This window comes from Megalobrama amblycephala, linkage group LG7, assembly GCF_018812025.1.
Source record: "Megalobrama amblycephala isolate DHTTF-2021 linkage group LG7, ASM1881202v1, whole genome shotgun sequence".
Classification (NCBI taxonomy): Eukaryota; Metazoa; Chordata; class Actinopteri; order Cypriniformes; family Xenocyprididae; genus Megalobrama; species Megalobrama amblycephala.
Window position 1 is genome coordinate 5,162,098 of NC_063050.1, and position 19,695 is coordinate 5,181,792.

General features: G+C 36.9%; 1 protein-coding gene across 1 annotated transcript in view; it reads left to right on the plus strand.

Annotated features, from left to right (window-relative positions):
- The window catches only part of LOC125271164 (microfibril-associated glycoprotein 4-like), a 101,961-nt gene that overhangs the window by 41,734 nt on the left and 40,532 nt on the right, over positions 1–19,695 (plus strand). The gene's annotated exons all lie outside the window — the stretch shown is intronic.

Below are 19,695 nucleotides of genomic sequence, written 5' to 3' on the forward strand. Positions count from 1 at the left end.
GTTTACAGTTTCCGTCAGATAAAATATTAGACCGTTTTCAGTTTGAATTAAATGTTTTTTCCCCTTGTCTTCTCCTACAAATTCTGACCAATCTTCAACAAACTCCTGCCCGCTCCAGCAAAATTCTCCTATTCCCAGCAGAAACATTCATGTTTTGTCCCATCCCTGCCCACAAGTAAAATTATACATATTATTTTCAGTACGTCCATGAAATTTCCATGAAATAGTTTCAAGTTAGGCCACCTAGCAACAACTTTCATCCCAGCATAAACGTTCCTGATAAATTATTTGTTGTTACAGCATCTACATTTAGAATTGACTTTAAGATCCTTCTTTTCGCATATAGTCAGTCATATTATTGGTTTTACAGAAACAAAAGAATCTGCAACATATATCTGCATATATATCTGCAACAGTTTGCAATATAGAAATTCAACTTTAAAAGCTAAAAGCAATTTCTGTTACGTAGTCAGTAATTCTGCAAATTCCATTTTAAATCACTTTGCCAAAAATAATCACCATAAAGCTACATATGAGATTGGTGCAGGCTTTGCTCAGGCACTGTAATCGCTGCAGCTGTATTTTATCAATTCTTTGCAAAACGTACAAATAAATCCATAAGTTTATTTGGGCCATTCCACCGAATCGGTGCCATTTCTGTCCCCAGGACATTTTATGTATAAATATGCATGAAAATGAACTCTAAAATATATTTTATTATTAAGCAAAGTGTCCTAAACATTAATCTAACTGCAAATTTAAAATATATAATTTAAAACATTATTAAAAACTACTGAGAATACTAAAAAATAGCATGTGTTACATGTCCCCTCTAACTAAATCTAAACTTTATCATGAAATATAATCATTAAAATCTTGCAGAAATCTTATTATTTTTGCATTGTTGTGTTACTCCATATACCATCTATGCTAAACAAAAATAAATTTCTAGAGAAATCCATAATATGTTATATAAAATACACATTTTAGTCGTGTCCCCAGGTTTTCACTCCGTCCTGTTACCCTCACACATTTCCCCCTCTGAAAAACTTTGAACATTCCACAAGACACATTTTCAACAGGAAGTTGCATCATCTGGATCTTACGCAGGCCATAAGAAGACCAAAAGTAAGTTCTCTCATTTTAATTTCTGTATATTTGATGAAATTGTAACTATGACTGAGAAGGTCAATCTCAACGTATCTGTTACCTAAATTTTTTCTTAGATGTTATTTGTTTCTTTTAAAAATATTAAGTCACTAGTATTTGCTTAGTGTCCTCATTATATTAGCATGTACGCCATGTGTCCATATGTCATGTATTTTATCATTTTTGCTTAAAAACTCAATCCTGTTACTTTCAGTCCTGTTACTCATATGAAAAATAACAGGAGTGAGTTAAAAATAACAGGAGTGAGTTAAGAGTAACAGGAGTGAGTAGAGTCCTCTATTTTGTTATTTAATAATGTGAATATTAGCTGATATAATACTATTCACCTGTATCATGAGATTTACAGTTAAAATTATTTAAATTGTAGATTTTTAGGATTATTTTTACAATATGAATACCATACATTGCAGGGAGCCAGTCCACCACGACATGACTTCATCTTTTTGTCTTTCTCTTTCTTATCTTTTGTAGAAGATGGAGAGAACCTATACTTTGCAGGTGCAAGAAACACACACCCATGGCATGCTGCAAGGAAAGGAGTGAAACACACCAGCAACCCTATCTTTTTCCCCCTTTTTTGTCTTTCCTTCCCTCCCTCTCCCCCTCTCTCTTTTCCTTGCTCTCCTTCTTTCTCTTTCCACCTCCTTCACTGTAATGTACTACTAGCACATAGAACATCCCTTCAACACAGAAATCTCATTCACACACATGCACACACGGCCATAAACACACTCTTTTTCTTACACACATACACACACATATGGACACTCAGTCCTGTTACCCAGCGTTCATTCCTGTAACAAAGTGCTCAGTCCTGTTACTAAATGTATTTATTTTTCTAGAAAAATAAAGTTAAACCACTGTTTTTATCAGTTTTGTCTGATCCATCATTTACACAATTGTTAAATAAATTAAATTATTTAAAAACATATAAATTTGAGGCTTTTGTCTTTTTTTAAATGAGAAAATTGTTTTGCGTTTTTTATTAAAATACACCTTGCCTTAATATAAAGTGATTTTTTTGTCATAAATATCAGTTATTTGAATACATAATCAACCATTTCTTCAAAATAAACACTTTCTTGAGGTGAATACAAAGGAATTAACTCACATGCTTTTAAATATGATTTTTAAATGGCACGTGAGTTTTGGTAACAGGACTGAGAAAACATGCATCCATCTTCTGCGTTGAAACCTTGTAAAAAATTAAATAAAGTTGCCTGACATTGACCAATACACATTTTGAAAACTTAAAAATGTGTAGTATTAGATTCAGTGTTGAAAAAAGATGAAAAATAATGTTTAATTTTGAAGAGTTACAACAAGCAAATGGCACCCATTCGGTGGAATGGCCCATTTACAGTAAGTCATACTGCACATCCGGACCAGATATTTTCCCTAAAAACACAAAGGATTAATGAGGAAGAAATACAAATGCTGTTTCCCTCCTTCAGCACATCCTGGACAAACATGGTCTCATCAAACAGACTTAGTTAAACAAAAGATTAAATTTTGTCGATTTAATATCTGATGTTTGATTTTGATGTTTGTTCCCTTGGAAGATCAGCTGACTGCCATGACCCAGGGTACAACACATTGTTTCTCTTCTCAAGTTAAAGACGTTTTTCTTGAGAGCTCACAGAAGATTTTACCAGAGATATGGTATTTTCAGTTCCCAGCATACCTTGCATGAAACTGGATGAAAAGAGTAAATGTCTATTAGAGTGAGATACTGTAAGAAAATCAGAGACATGTTGCTGTTTAATGTTGTGTCATGAAGGGGTTTGGACAGGATCCTGTCCATTATACCTTTAAACAGAGTATATTTGATAATAAACATGCAGAAAGGTGTGTGAGGGATCGGTTGTCTTTTATTTATTTACATCACAGATTAAGAAACTGTTGTGACACCAGTGACATCTCAAAATAGTTATGAAAATCGTTCACACAAATACCAATTACACACCAATTACAAATTTAAATGATTCATGTTTAAAATCCCTTTTATGTGCTGAACAGTATAGGGTCATTATGAACAGAAACATTTATATTTTATAAATGGTTTATAATACTATGAAATAACTGAGTGGCTGAAATGTTAGTTTTTTTTAAATGCTTTGGTAGCGTTTTCAGAAGAAATGTTCAAAACTCTTAGTACTAATATCACAACAGGTCATCAAAAGTACACTTTTTCCTAACATTTCAGCATGTTTTCAATTCTGTTAGTACAATACACAAAATCACCAAGTATCCTTTTCACTACACAAAATAAGTGTTTCATCTATATAAATATTTTATTCACATTAACCATCTTTCAAAAAGCTTATACTTTCAGGAATTATACACTGTAAAAAATTGCAGCCAAATTTCAACAGTAACACTGTTTTCCATTAAATCAGTAATATACCATAGAAAACAGTGCATTCTGGGTAATATTTGATGTTTTCGAGAAAGTAGCCTATAGCAATATACCGTGAATTAACAGCGCTCAAAGTCGACACTCCGAGGCTCACACCCTATACACTCATTCCCTATTCCCTACATTAGTTCACTAATATAGTCCACTTGACAGAGTGAATGAAAACACATGTGTGAATTCAGAAACTGATGAACACCTGCTGTTAACAAGCAAATCACAGAAGAAAAGAGAAACAAGAACAGAAAAAAAGAGATGAAATCAACTGAAGATTAAAGAAGACATTAAATCTCCCAAGATCTGATTAAACAACTCCACAAACAGCATTACCAGCTTCATTTATTACTAACCAGATTGTTGTCATTTCTGTCAGATGTCTACAGAAGTTCTTATTGAGAACTAACAGAGGTTTAGATGTTGTTTTATTGTTTCGTTTCATGTCACCATGCTGCAGATCAGTGCTTTAGTTGGACTCATGACCCTTGATTTGTGAGCATTAGTTTTTCTTTGGCTGCTGTAACTATTTAAAACACATTTGTTGTGGTGAAAAAATCCAAAATAAAATGTGATTAGATGAGGTTAGCTAATTATTAATGGTCAAAAACATTATCTAAAGGCCAGATTCATTAAGAGTGACTTCATCAGAGTCTAAACTAGGTTGTTTTCTTTTTTTGATTATGGAATCCATGTGATTTTACAGCATCAATGGGATGGAATGGAATCCATGTGATTTCACTGATTCTTGATGTCACTTGATGTTTATCTTAATGATGCCATAGTTCAAACATTTTTTGTAAATGATGAGTTTAAAAATCCTTTACTGATTGCTTTTGCACTGCTTGATCTTAAGATGTAGTATCTCAGTGTTGCCAATATAAAATTATATTTATTTAAAAAATGTATTTAAATTTCAGGTTTAGACACTGGACAAGTTCAGTGAACCAAGCATTACATGATTATTATAATCAAAACATATCCAACAACACCTGAGCACAATTTTTTTATTTTTTTTTGGCCACAACAAATGTGTCTTAAATACACACGGTTACAGCAGTTTTTATTGAGCGCATGGTATTTTTAAGACAGTAATATACCATAGAAAACAGTGCACTCTGTGTAATATTTGACATTTTCAAGAAAGTAGCCTACAGCAATATACTGTGAGTTAACATCGCTCAAAGTCGACGCTCTGAGGCTGTGTTCCAAATCACACCCTATACTCTCCTTCACTATTCCCTACATTAGTTCACTCCATCATTGGTAAGGTCAAACGAAACAATAAATCAACATCTGAAGCTCTGTTAATAAGAGCTTCTGTACACACCTGACAGAAATAAAGTCAATCTGGTGAGTAATAAGTTAAGCTGGTAATATTATTTTTGTTGTTTAACCCTCCTCTGCTGAGATATTGAGTGTCTTCTTTTATCTTCAGGTGATTTCATCTAAGGCTGTGGCTGAAAGTCAGTTGTAGTTCTTGTGTTTCTCTTTCCTTCAGTGATTCTGCTTGTTAACAGCAGGTGTTCATCACTACTTCTCAATCATCACTTAAATAATCACTTAATTATCTCATTAACTTCAACACTGCTTCAGTATTACTCTAACAATCTGTAGTGTGGACACATACAAGTGTTCATTAAACACTGGGGATTTTGTTGTGGGGTTAAAAGGGTTAAAGATGTAAGATGAAAAAATGCACATAGTGAAAAACTTTTTCACACTAACTGTAAATTAATTTTACAGAAACAAACTGTAGGAAAACAGTAATATACTGGCAACTGTATGAATCATTTGATACATCTGTAGATTTCTAGATATTGATTCTATAAGCAATTCCGATATGGATGACTAAATGTAATGGCTTTTTTTTACATTATAAGCAATTTATCTTAGATGGTAATCACAATTTTCAAAGTGTGTATGTGTGTGTGTGAGAGAGAGAGGTACGGATATAGATGGATTTGAAATCTGTAAACATAGAGCAGGATGTGTACAAGGAAAAGAAATTCAATGCCTGTAATATCAGACTGATCAGAGATACAGAAGAAGAGAGACAGATGGCATCAAATACAGCATTTTACATTACAATATGTGTGCAATGTGATACTGTAAACATTACCATGGTAGAGACTAGGGCTGCACGATACTGGAAAAAAAGTTACATTGCAATATTTTGTTTTTCTGCAATATATATTGTGATATTAAAAAAAAAATGATTGGAGGTAATTTTGTAGGTGAGTGAATACACATAGAAATTAATGAACAAATTACAAGAACAGATACATTTAATAGAACAAAGATACAAATTAAAAAAATAGTCTAACAGTATTCAGGTAAAGAAAATGAATAATCAAATGTAAAATAATACTGTATGTAATAACACATAGTGTAAAATAATACATAGTCTCACTGTATGAATTAAACATAATTAATCTGTCTTAAAACTACAAAAGTGATGTTTCTCTTTGTCTTTTGTTGTTTGATTAACATTCATGACGCAGAAAACAGCAGTTCAGTTTCTGTCACTTTAAAGGATTAGTTCACTTTCAAATAAAATTTTCCTGATAATTTACTCTCCCCCATGTCATCCAAGATGTTCATGTCTTTCTTTCTTCAGTCGAAAAGAAATGAAGGTTGAAGGTTTGATGAAAACATTACAGGATTTTTCTCCAAATAGTTACCTAAAATTACAGTTTCAGTGCAGCTTCAAAGAGCTTTAAACGATACCAGACGAGGAATAAGAGTCTTATCTAGAGAATCCATCGGCCATTTTCGAAAAAAATACAACTGTATATGCTTTATAAACACAAACGATCACCTCGCACGTGCTTCCGTTTTCCGTATTCTTCAAAACGCTTACGCTGTATGTCCTACGCCTTCCCTATTCTACTTACGGAAAAAAACTGAACATTCCGTAATTTGGTGTGTGAAGGTTTGGTTGTTATCAGCAAAGATTGTGACACCAGTGACTAGTTATGAAAATCTTTCGCACTAGTATTAAACAGTGTAACATTATACATTTAAATGAATCATGTGGGAAAATCCATTTAAACATAAATTAAGAACTTCAACATGGTGAGAAAATCTTCTCTGAACTTTCACTTACATTACAACATTACTGTTTTATAGACTTTAAAGATCATAAAATGTTTATGAACTGTGAAAAACTGCTTATAAAAAGAACAGACAAGTCGTGCTTTATGAGGATGTGTGATCACATGTTCACACAAAAAACTATAAGTCAAGTGACCTGTATTCAAATTCAGGACATTAAATATTGGTTCAGTTTTTGTCTGATAACAAAACTCTATGAAAACAAACAGAGCATATTGTCTAATATTTATCTATGATCAACCTGATATTTAAAAAAAAAAAAAACTAAATAAAACATATATAAAAACTGCCTTCTGAACATGTTCAAATCGTTTATTTCTTTCACATTTTGTTATGTTGCAGCCTTATGCTAAAATTTCACATGACAAAGCATTATGAGAAAGCACTAAAATATCACATTGAGTAAGTATTCAGACCCTTAAATCAGTACTTCATTGACACACCTTTCTGGCGGTGATTACAGCCCTGAGTCTCTTTGAGTTTGATGTGACAATCTTTATACTCCTGGATTTGGGGATTTTCTGCAATTTCTCTCTAGAGATCCTCTTGTCAGGTTGGACAACTATTTTCAGAGCACTAGGAAGAGTTCTCATCATCCCAAACTTCTTCCTTTTTAAGACTTATGGAGGCCACTGTGCTCTTGTGAACCGCAGAATTTTTTGTAGTCTTTCCCAGATCTGTGCCTCGGCTCAATCCTGTGTCTGAGCTCTGCGGGAAGTTCCTTTGACTTCATGACTAGATTTTCCCTCTTATATGCCCTTTTTTTTAGCTGTTAGATCTTACATGGACAGGTGTGTCTCTTTCCAAATCATGTTGAATCAGATGAAATTGCCACAGATCTGTGTAGAAACATCTCAAAGATGAGTAATGTGATGCACCTGAGATACCATTCAAATGTCGTAGCAAAGTGTCTGAATACATACATTTAGGTGATTTTTTCAGTTCTTTTATCTTTATAACACATTTGCAAAGTCAAATCTGTTTTTTAAATGTGTAGATTGATGTAATAAAATAACTGAAAGCATTTTAGCATACGGTTGCATTATAAAATGCCATATTTCCTCTGCATTTAAAGGCACAATATGTAATTTTGAGAGACAAGCGCAACACACGGTTTGAGAGCAGTGGAGATTTTATAATGCTGCAGACGACCACTTCCTCTTCTTCCCATCAAGCATATCCGAGATTTAAACAATAAGACTTACTGTGTTTTCTGTCGATTAATGTATCCAAACAGTTGCTCATCGATCTTACAAAACACATATTAAAGCATCTTTGGTGTTTCCATAGTTTCTACAAAATAAAAAATCAAGGGTGAAAAAATGAAAATCAAGGGTAACATGAGTGACAAGTGTAATATACATAATCCAAAGATAAGATATATAGTGTCTGATATAGAGCTGCAAGGCAATTGACTTTGAGAAAATGCATGTATTTCCGTTATGAATAACCTTTAAACAATTACTGGCAGGAACTAAATATGCCATGACCTACATACTCGAGATGTTGAATGAGGGCTCCACCTGGCCCCGTGTTCACCGAGTCTGGAGTTCACATCATCCTGAGAACTGGATAATCATTCCCTCTCTGTCATGCCTTCATTCATTTACCCGCAGATAACACACACATCTATCCCACGATTCCTTATCTTAATCTGTTTTCCTGAAAAAACTTGCTTGGCTAAATCCATCCGGTGTTTCCGTGATCTTACGGTACAGTTGCCTTTTGACAGGCTCGAATCCCGCATTTCCACTTGACGGCTAAATATTTGCATGGTCTGCTGTCCTGCAGCGGCACTGGTGACCAGCTCTTATGATGGACGGTAGATGATCGTATGTCCAAGCAATGACCAATAAAATTGACTATGTCACTTAAGAAAATACTCCTGTTTTATTTCAAAGCATGAAAATTATCTTTTTATAAAGCTGAGGTTCATGAGTTGATGAAAAGTATTTAAAAAAGTACATAATTAAATCATAAAACATTTGAAAATGAAGTAATGTACAGTTGGAAAAGCCTTGGAAATGTAGTAACTATATAGTGTTAAAGTAACACTGAAGCAGAGTTAAAGTTAATGAGATAATTAAGTGATTAATTAAGTGATGATTGAGCATTAGTGATGAACACCTGCTGTTAACAAGCAGAATCACTGAAGAGAAACACAAGAACTACAGCTGACTTCATTCACAGCCTGAGATGAACTCAACTGAAGATAAAAGACATTAACACTCTGAGGTCTGAGGTATCGCCTGCGATACCACAGCGGTTTTTTTCTTAACAGTGTGAAAGAGACTCAAAATACTCCGTCAATGTTGCACATGGGTCATTCCTGTTATGCAGTGACTTTTACTGTCTCAATGATTTATTTACTCATATTATTTATAAAATGAGTCACATATTTTTAAGAAATGGCTTAAATTGTAAATGTATGTCTTCTTTATCATTAAAACAGAGACTTAATAGACTTTTTAAACACTATTTTGTATTTTACACAACTTTTTATTGATGTACAGTACAGTCCAAAAGTTTGGAACCACTAAGATTTTTAATGTTTTTAAAAGAAGTTTCGTCTGCTCACCAAGGCTACATTTATTTAATTAAAAATACAGTAAAAACAGTAATATTGTGAAATATTATTACAATTTAAAATAACTGTGTACTATTTAAATATATTTGACAAAGTAATTTATTCCTGTGATGCAAAGCTGAATTTTCAGCATCGTTACTCCAGTCTTCAGTGTCACATGATCCTTCAGAAATCTATGATATGCTGAAAATACGGAAAATATGCTGATTTGCTGCAGACTGGAGTAACGATGCTGAAAATTCAGCTTTGCATCACAGGAATAAATTTCTTTGTCAAATATATTTAAATAGTACACAGTTATTTTAAATTGTAATAATATTTCACAATATTACCGTTTTTACTGTATTTTTAATTAAATAAATGTAGCCTTGGTGAGCAGACGAATCTTCTTTTAAAAACATTAAAAATCTTAGTGGTTCCAAACTTTTGGACTGTACTGTATGCATTCAATTTTATCATGTCCTCAGTGCAAAGTAATCAACTTTCACAAGAAATATAAACCATGAAATGATAAAATATTTTTAAATTATGTTATAGACTAGGCTAAACTGCCTCTAATCATACACATAAATCATGTGAAAATATAGTTTTTTTGTTTTTTGAATTTTCCTCAATTACCGTGTCCCTGAAGTCATCTTCCACCCTGTGAGTATGTACTTTCTCGCCTTCCAAAACCAACTGCATGACCAAGTACTCGAAGTGGCCAGTAGGGGTGATGAAGGCGGTCTTCCACTCGTCCCCCTCACGTATCCGGATGAGGTTGTACGCGCTGCGGAGGTCCAACTTCGTGAACACAGTGGCACCACGGAGATGTTCTAGGGCCGCTGGGACGAGAGGAAGGGGATAACGGAACTTCACAGTTATTTTATTGAGTGCTCGGTAGTCAATACAGGGCCGCAAGCCTCCGTCCTTTTTAGCCACAAAGAAGAAACTGGAAGCAGCAGGGGAAGTAGACGGCCTGATGTATCCTTGGTCGAGGGCTTCCTTGATGTAATCCTCCATGGCCTTCTCCTCCGGGATGGAAAGAGGGTAGATCTTTCCCTTGGGCACTGGTTCACCCGGAAGCAGGTCGATGGCACAATCCCATGGCTGGTGTGGAGGCAGCTTGGAAGCCCGCTGAGGGCAAAATACGTCGCTGAAGGGGGCGTAACACTCGGGGATTTCAACAGAACGTTGTTCAACAGGACTTTCGATGGACGTGGCGCAGAGAGAGAGATCAGGTGAGGAAATAGGTGGAACTGGCAGATCCGTCAAACAGTGTTTGAAGCAAGTGTCGCCCCACTTCAGGACTTCGCCCGTCTTCCAGGAGATGGTGGGATTATGCTCCTCCAGCCAGGGGCGCCCCAGAACCACGTCAGCGGTGGAGTCCTCCAGAACCAGCAGATGCGTCTCTTCTTGATGTAGAAGTCCCACTTGAATGGTAACAGGTCCTGCCACGGAGCGGACGCGCTTACGGCTCAGGGGTCGGCCGGTTATGGAGCAGATCTTGTAGATGGTTGGAGACGGAGAGGTCTTGATACGGAGTTGATGACAGAGGGCACCAGAGATGAAGTTGCTGGCGGACCCCGAGTCGATGAGCGCGACCACTGTAAGGGAAACATTGGCGGCAGTAAGATTGAAGGCAGTAGTGAGTGGTTTCATTTTGTGAGTAGCAGGAATAATGGCACTCACCAGGGGTCGCGGCGGTCGTGTGGGGCATGCTGCAATCACATGCCCCGGTTCACCACAGTAGAGACAGAGACGAAGGGAGAGACGGCGGTGGCGTTCTTCATAAGATAGACGAGAGTTTACTACATCCATGGGTTCAGAAACTGGTTCTGGAGTGCTGACGGGTTCGGATTGGCAGAGTGGCACGGTGGAGAAGAACTGGTCCTGGTGCTCCTGGAGGCATGCCTGCATGCGAGTGGCGCAGCGGATGGAGAGCTGGATGAACTTTTCTAGGCCGATGTTGTCCTCGCATGCAGCGAGTTGCAGCCGCACCTGAGGTTCCAATCCTTGCCGGTAGTTCGTTATCAGGGCTTGTTCGTTCCATCCGCTGAGGGCTGCAAGCGTTCTGAATTGCAAAGCATAATCATAAATGGACATAGATCCTTGTCTCAAATTATAGAGTTTCTCACCAGCTGAAGAGTCTGTGATGGGTTTCCTGAATACCTCCCGGAAGTGGAAAATAAACGACGAGTAGGATTGGGTTACAGCGCCCTGCTGGGACCAGATGGAATCGGCCCACTTCAATGCTTTGCCGCTGAGTTGAGAGATAATGAACGCTATTTTGGCGGTGTCACTCGGGTACAGGTGCGGCTGCATCTCCAGGACCAGTGTGCATTGCAGCAGAAACCCGCTGCAATCCTCCGCCGATCCTGAGTAGGGCGCCGGTTTGGCCATGGGACTGGCGTACGGCGGCAGTGAAGGAGGTGTGTTGACGTGCTCTGTGGGGCTAGCTGGTGCTGGTGCAGGTGATGATGGAGGAACTGGAGATGGTGGCGATGGATGGACAGTCAGCGTGCGCCGGAGCGCATCCACCAAATCCTGAAAGGGGTCGGGTTGGCTCATCCTGGGTCAACGGTGTTGGTCCGGTCTTCTGTTACAGTAGACGGAGGACAGACACAGGTATAATGTAACACAGTCTTTATTTTGACCACAGGAGAGTAAGGAGAATGAAACAGGTGAGAGAACTGGTAGTAGTTGACTTGAACTGATAGCAAATGGGATAGTTACTGTCCTTTTCTTTGCCGGGAGTTAGACGCTGGAGACTGGAGATCGCTGGAGCACTTGGAAGCAGACGGGAACACACTCACAGAGCAGACGAGGCACACAATGGGAATAGACACGATGGAGACAGGTAGGTATGCGAAGAGGAGTCCTTGAGGTAAGCATAAACATGTAGGGTATGCAAATGAGACCGGACGTGGAGTGCTGTGTGCGTGAGTGCTTTATAGTGCTGTTGATGAGGAGAGTGATGAGGTGCAGGTGGCGGTGATCAGTATTCTGGAGAAGGTGCGCACTGTGATTGGGTGATGTTGGAACCTGACGTGTCTGTGACAGCCGTGGCCTGCGCCTGGGACAGAGTGCAGGGGATAAAGCTCGACGTTCTGTGGTGGACAGTTTGCTCGCCGAATGTGACATTTTATGTTTGCAAGAGACTTTTATTGCTAAACAAGATTTAGAGAAACTGAACACTCTTAATGAAAACTTTCTTGGAGTGGGAGAGTCAATGACTGATCTTAGCAAGGCTGTAGTCAGAGGCAGAATCCCAGGTGGGGTGGCTGTGCTCTGGGATAAAAAGCTTGATGCTGTGATAAAACCGATCAGGCTTGATGTTGACTGGTGTATTGGTATACAATATACTTATAAATGTAATAATTTTGTCATTTTAAATGTTTATACTCCATATGAGTCTAGTGAGAATGAGGTTGAATATCTAAATAGACTGGCTTTTATGAGTGCTTTTATTCAAGACAATAGCATCTGCAGTGTATATGTTGTTGGGGATATGAATGCTGATATCAATGACAGTAACTCATTATTTGCTAAGCATCTGATCTGCTTCAGTGAAGATAATAACTTCACTCTATCAAGTAGAGTACTGTTGCCTGCAGACAGTTATACATACATAAGTGAAGCCTGGCACTCAACATCATGGCTTGACCATTGTATTATTACAGCTGATGGCCATGCAGTCATAGAGAATATGGGTATTAAGTATGGGGTCACAACAATAGATCATATACCTTTGGCCCTCACAATTAACATTGAAGAATTACCATCTACAGTCAGCAATGACAATGCTATCAGTGGTAATGTGAGTACTAAATTAGACTGGTCAACTCTTTCTGAAGAGGATCTTTTGGCTTATTATACTAATACAGACCATTATCTAAGTAATGTTTATCTGCCCAGAGAAGCTATTATGTGTAAGGATGTCAACTGTCAGATTGAGGAGCACAAGAGTACTCTATGTGTCATGTATGATGATGTTGTGGCTGCTCTGTTGGAGGGTGGTAAACCTCTTCAAAAACACAGGAGAAACAGGGCCTATAATATTAGACCAGGATGGAATGAGCATGTAGCACCATATCACACTGAAGCTTGGGAAGCTTACAAGCTTTGGGCCCTGGCTGGGAAACCTAGGCAGGGCCCTGAGCTTGAGAATAAAAAGCTTGCCAATGCCAGATATAAGTATGCTGTTCGTTTTATATCTAGAAATGAGCAAGCCATGAGGGCTGACTCTATGGCCAGTAAAATGATGAGCAACAATATTACTGACTTTTGGAAGGAGGTGAGGTCCCTCAATAACTGTAAATCTTCCCTTCCTTGTACTGTTGAAGGAGTCTCCGGAAAAGATAATGTTGTTGAAATATGGAGACAGCACTATAGCTCCCTCTTTAAATGTTTAAAACATGATCCACATGTGGAGGACTCTGCTATTAGTAATGAATCAATAAGTATTCTGACACATGAGGTATTTGGTGCCATATGGAAATGACCTAACAATAAAGCATGTGGTATGGATTCAGTAACTGCAGAGCATCTGAAAAATGCCAGTCTTAGGCTTGTTTCCCTCTTAGCAATCAACTTTACTGGTTTGTTGATCCATGGCATACTTCCAGATTCAATGTTATCTATTCTGCTTGTCCCAGTTATTATGGACAAAGCTGGAAAAGTTGGCTGCCTGGATAATTATAGACCTATAGCATTGGCCAGTATTTTATCCAAGGTAATGGAAAGAATCCTCCTTGATAGAGTGAGTGGGTATATCTCTTCCCTGGATAATCAGTTTGGATTTAAGCCAAACCATGGCACAGACATGTGTATTTATGCTCTCAAGGAAATAGTGAATTTGTATAAGTCTAAAAATTCCACTATTCTCATGTGTTTTATTGATGCCTCCAAAGCATTTGATCGAGTGAATCACAAACAGCTTTTTATTAAGCTAAAACAAAGGGGAGTCCCTGGGTATATTGTGAGGGTTCTTGCCTATTGGTATGCCCACCAGCAGATGCATATCAAATGGGGGGGTAGCATATCTGCCCCCTTTAGAGTGTCCAATGGTGTTAGGCAGGGAGGAATCTTGTCCCCTGTCTTATTTAATTTATATATGGATGAACTGTCAAGGAGACTTAATGGATGCAACACTGGCTGTATGATTGGTGGCATGCTGGTGAATCATCTTATGTATGCAGATGACCTTGTTACTTTTAGTCCGAGTAGTGCTGGGCAGCAGGAGCTTCTTAATATATGCTCTGATTATGGGGTGGAATTTGATATAAAATACAATTCCAGCAAAAGTGCTGTTTTAATATGCAGAACGAAACAAGATAAATTGCTTAATTTTCCTGTGTTCACGCTAGCCAATAATTGTCTTGAGGTCTGTAAAAAGATTAAATACCTTGGTCATTGTATTGCAGATGATATGAATGATGATGATGACATATACAGACAGTGTTATAAGTTATATGCACAGGCAAACACCATAGCACGTAAGTTTAGTTACTGTTCTACTCGAGTTAAAGTGGCTCTGTTTAAAGCTTACTGTACACCACTCTATACAGCCCATCTGTGGTCTTCTTACAAAAAATCTAGCATGCAGAAGTGTTCCTTAAAAAAATCACTTTAAATATGATAATGGATTTTACAGAAACCATATTTGTTTGTTTTGGGGTTTTTTGTGCAGGTTGATATTATGGTTTTAAAAATAGTAGGTCTATTTGAATTCGGGTCATTCTAAAATGTCTTAAAATGTATTTCTTTTTCTAACGTTTAAACGTACACCACATTATATTACACATTGACTTTATGAATACAAATGACAGCTTTATGATTTTTTTTTTTTTTTTTTTTTGCATGCATTTAAAGACAGCATGTACTTCTCTGGCATTTTTAAACGTTTTTATGAAATATTATTTCTCAATTTTTTCAGAACATGCAGTCAGAGTCACAGAAAAAATAATGATAATGCTAAAAATAAGGAGATTTTTTTTTTTTTTTAATTTTAATCAGGTTAAAAGTGTGATTGAATGATGTTAATTCAAATTCACAACCGTGTATTTGCTATAACAAGGAAAATATTTGAAAAACGGTTATAAACAAGTAATGATGCAATTCTTTACATCTTAATTCTTGAGTGTAGCAGAATTCAATGAATGTAAAATTATTATCATGTCACATATGACACATTTTATTTAATGTGACAGACAAAAACAGTAACACCATGTGACACAATGAATCACCAGTGACGTATGTGTAAGACCAAAGATCCTTATTCGTCAACTAGAATTAAGTAGATTGGACTAAATTTTTACATTTGGTATACAATCAAAGACTTATCATTGACATTAGTGGAAGCAGTCAGAGGATCATAAATATTTTAAAAATGTCTATAAAATATGCAGTCTGTAAAGTCGCTGCTTCTCAGCTGTGCTCAATTTAGCCATATACCTTTAATTTAGCCATATCTGACCAAATGAGGATTAACAATGAGAAAGAAGAGTTATAATCATGTAATCTTACTGCTATTTTATGCAAAAGAACTTTAGCTTTGAATAAAGTTTATCTATATGGGTAACACCAGTGACATTTTTCATGAAAAATGTATTTTACAAAATGGCTGCTGCAAGGAATCAATCCACATGTTGTCAATCATGATATATTTAATAAATTAAGTCATTTAATCCATTTGTATTCTAGTTTTTAAAAAATCTCTAACAATAATGTAGGTCATACCAGTGACTTCACCTAAAAGCTTCATATTAAATTATGATTTTCTAATTAAAATTTCTGATAACTGAAAAGAGACTTTCCATTGGCCTTCCTTCATGGATCTTCAGGAAATAGGAAGAAGGAAGTCAAGTGATGCCATCAGTGTGATTTTTATTTCAAAAAAAGAGATTTTTGTTAAAGGTAACACCAGTGACACAACACCAGGGGTTCATTATATATTTTATAATATTTATTCAGCATTTTTTTTTTTTTTTTTTGACGTAGTTTACATAGTATATTTGAAAGTTATGCATACATTATATTTGAAATGGTAGAAAAACTGTTTCTGAGCTCAAAATAAAGCACTTTCCCTCTGTACATGACTGGGGGGATGAGAGCTTCTGTGGTGTTTGGAATTTTTACAATTAAAAAATGAATATTGCCACGTTGATGGCTCAAGAAGGTTTAATTGTTCAAATAACATATTGTTTCATATTAAAATATATATATATAAAAAAATGTAATCCTGAAGTGTTTTCAGGTGTAATATTTCTGTAAAGTCTGGGGACAGAAAAGTGGATGTTTCTGTACAATGACCATTCATTGTAAAATGAAGTAAATATTAAAAATGAACAACTTTCATGTTAGCCTATGGGAAAAAAATAATGGAGTACGTCAACCTACAAACTAATAAAAGATGTCATCAGATCATGTGTGCCTTCAGCAGTTATCATTTTAAACATCAAAATCATGATAGGCCTACCCCTCAATAGTAGACTTTATACAAGATAGGGTGAATTCAGACTGAATGGGACATTTTATCCAAGTCATCTCAATAGTAAAAAGTGTCCCAATCACCCTGAACTCACCCTATACAATTTATTATGTATTCCCATGCTTAAAGAACATTTAATCCCGTGGAGCTCTAAAATAATGTCATTGACTTCAACTGATGAATGCAGCAAAGAAAAGATGAAGAATGGAAAAGCACTTTGCTGGCAAAGTTCTTACGTCACATTTATCCTCTTCATTTCTGATCTTCATACAAACAACAAATTCAGATACATCACCCAATCATAGAAATCCTTCATTTTACAGACATATAGCGCGCAAATTTAGGTTCTATGACATCTTATCAGAACAGATCCATTTTGTAGCCCACAATGTCATTGTCCAGCCTCAGTGGTGATTTGGAATTCCTTGAGCTGATTTCACCTACATGAAAATTTTAGACAGGATACAGATAGAAATAGAAAACATCATAGAAAATAGAAAACATTGCTTTGCAATAGTTAAACATGTCATGTTCACACAATTCTGTTGATGCCACTCGTTGTTTAGCCCCTTCTATTCCCAAAAATGGGTTCTTCCAACCTAATTTAGAATTTTCAGGCATATTTTCAGCCACCCATTCGTTAGTTACCATCCCCCTTTTTGATACATTGTTCATTAATTGATCATAGTGGTTGGTGACATGTTTCTCTAAACAACATTTGCCATCAACACTAAACTAAAATCCATCTTCAATTCTGCAACCAGATTTTCTCCAGCTTTCTCTGTCTCTGAACATGCTCTGTAAAATCAACGTTATTTTCAGATGACAGATTACACACAATCTCCTGTGTCTGCTCCAGCACTCCCTACAGAAAACAGAAACCTTTTTATTAGTTTGGGCACAAACAGAAATTCAAACCACAGCACCCCAAAGATCGTCTACCACCCCAAACTAATAATGAGCACTTTTATAGATAATCACAATTCTTTCCACCTTGACTTCTCCCTTGTATTCTGTCATAAAAGCTCCTAACTTCTCACTATAACTCACATTGTCACTCTTTTCTTGAGACTCCAGTCTGCAGTCTCAACACACTTCTCTGACAAACCGGACCACTTTATTCTTATGTTTAGCTCAAAATTTAGCAGGTACCTCAGCCAATGCTTGGTGTACTTCTGAAGCGCAATTGTTTACTGTTGAATGATTTGTCTTTACTCTGTTTTTCAATTGATATTACAATTCTTTAAATCAGTCTACCCCCTCCAGTGAGGGTCAAAACTCATCTGCTTATGCCAAATAGAGGACAGTAGCCCTGAAACCAACACTTCACATTCCATGGTCACAACTTATCCTTTGCTATTCCAACCTATTGTTTTGTCTCTGAAGACAGAGCCATCTACAAACAACACGTCCTCACAGTTATCAAATGGTTTATCTAGCAGGTCAAGTCATGGTGTACAGACTTGATCGTTATCGTCTTTTCATCAGATTCAATCAAAATATCTGCTTCTCCAAATTTCTCGTTTCACTTAACCCATCTGTAATGATAAAACACTCATTGACACTAGACACACATGACTATAAACTGTTCACTTTCAAAGTTGCTTTTGGTGTTAAATCTAAAAGCATATCTTTAAACTTCCCATTTTTTCTGTAGATCTTTACTTAGTTTCTTACATGATCTTTTATTCAGTCTCAAAACATCTCTGTTCATTTTAATTATTTTTCACAAAAGTCAGCTGGGTTGTTTTGGTTCCAGTCTCATTGCTTTGTTTTGTTTAAACTTTAGCAGACTGATAACAGACAGACAGAGTGTCCTTGCCCCTACCCCAGCTGTCTCTCTCTCTCTTACTGCACAAATAATCAATTCAGCAGCCTCTCAAGACTGTAACTTAGACCGAATTTAACATCAAATTACTATACATAACCCTTGGTCAAATGTAAATGTTTTAACTTTCAAATAAAGAAAACATTACCACCATCTAAAATATGTTATGCCAGTTGCCTTTTCTGAGGGTATCTTTAGTTTAAATGCTGAATGCACTTAACTTTCTCTTGAATCTGCAAAATCAGTCTTCATCTTTAACACCACCATGGCCTTGGAATTATCCTCTGCCATGTCTAATGACCTGCAGGAGTAAAAACTATGATAGAAACACATTAGTTCAAAATCACACAGCCTCATGAATTCAGGGATTCATCATCCTGCTGAATCCTAAACTTCTATACAGTTCTTGCCAACAGGGCAACCAACATCATGTTACTGATTTTACTCTGGTCTCCCCAGAAATTACGGACAATCACCTCATGTTCTCAGTCGGCTTTTGAAAGCTCATTCCATTCAGCTCTATATCAATAATCTCTTTTTCCTCAGGGTCTTGTCCCCTGGCATAGTTGCTTGTCACAATGAAAAACAAGCCCTCTCAGGAACGCGGTTTCTGGTGAGTGGTATAGAGGAGCATTTTTGGGTCAGACTGCTGTTCTTCTCACAGGTCATTCCCCCTTCATGATGCTGCTGGCCTCACAGACATCCTGCTCAACTCTCATACCCATCTCACATAAACACCTCCCATCAGGGTAGATGCCCAGTGGCGGCGGCAACCCCCTGCCTTAGGTTGTCCTCATCTGGCCAAAAAGGATCTTACCCATCATTGAGAAATCACCTCGTGCACACTGGTTACCGCTCTTTCCCATTCCAGATCTTTGACAGTTTTCTTCACCAGAATCAGGTGTTTTCTGGAGCTTAGGGAAGTTGCATTCAAGAGCCACCAGAGCCATTGGACTGCCTAATAGTGTTAAAACATGGAGACAGGTTAATGACAGCAGTATTTAATCAATGAAATCATTAGACTGTGCATTCTCTCAGCAGCAACATATCAGTGCTGAGAATATACTCAGGTAAATTTAATTCTCACAACTGTCCATTCAGTGTAGTGTTCT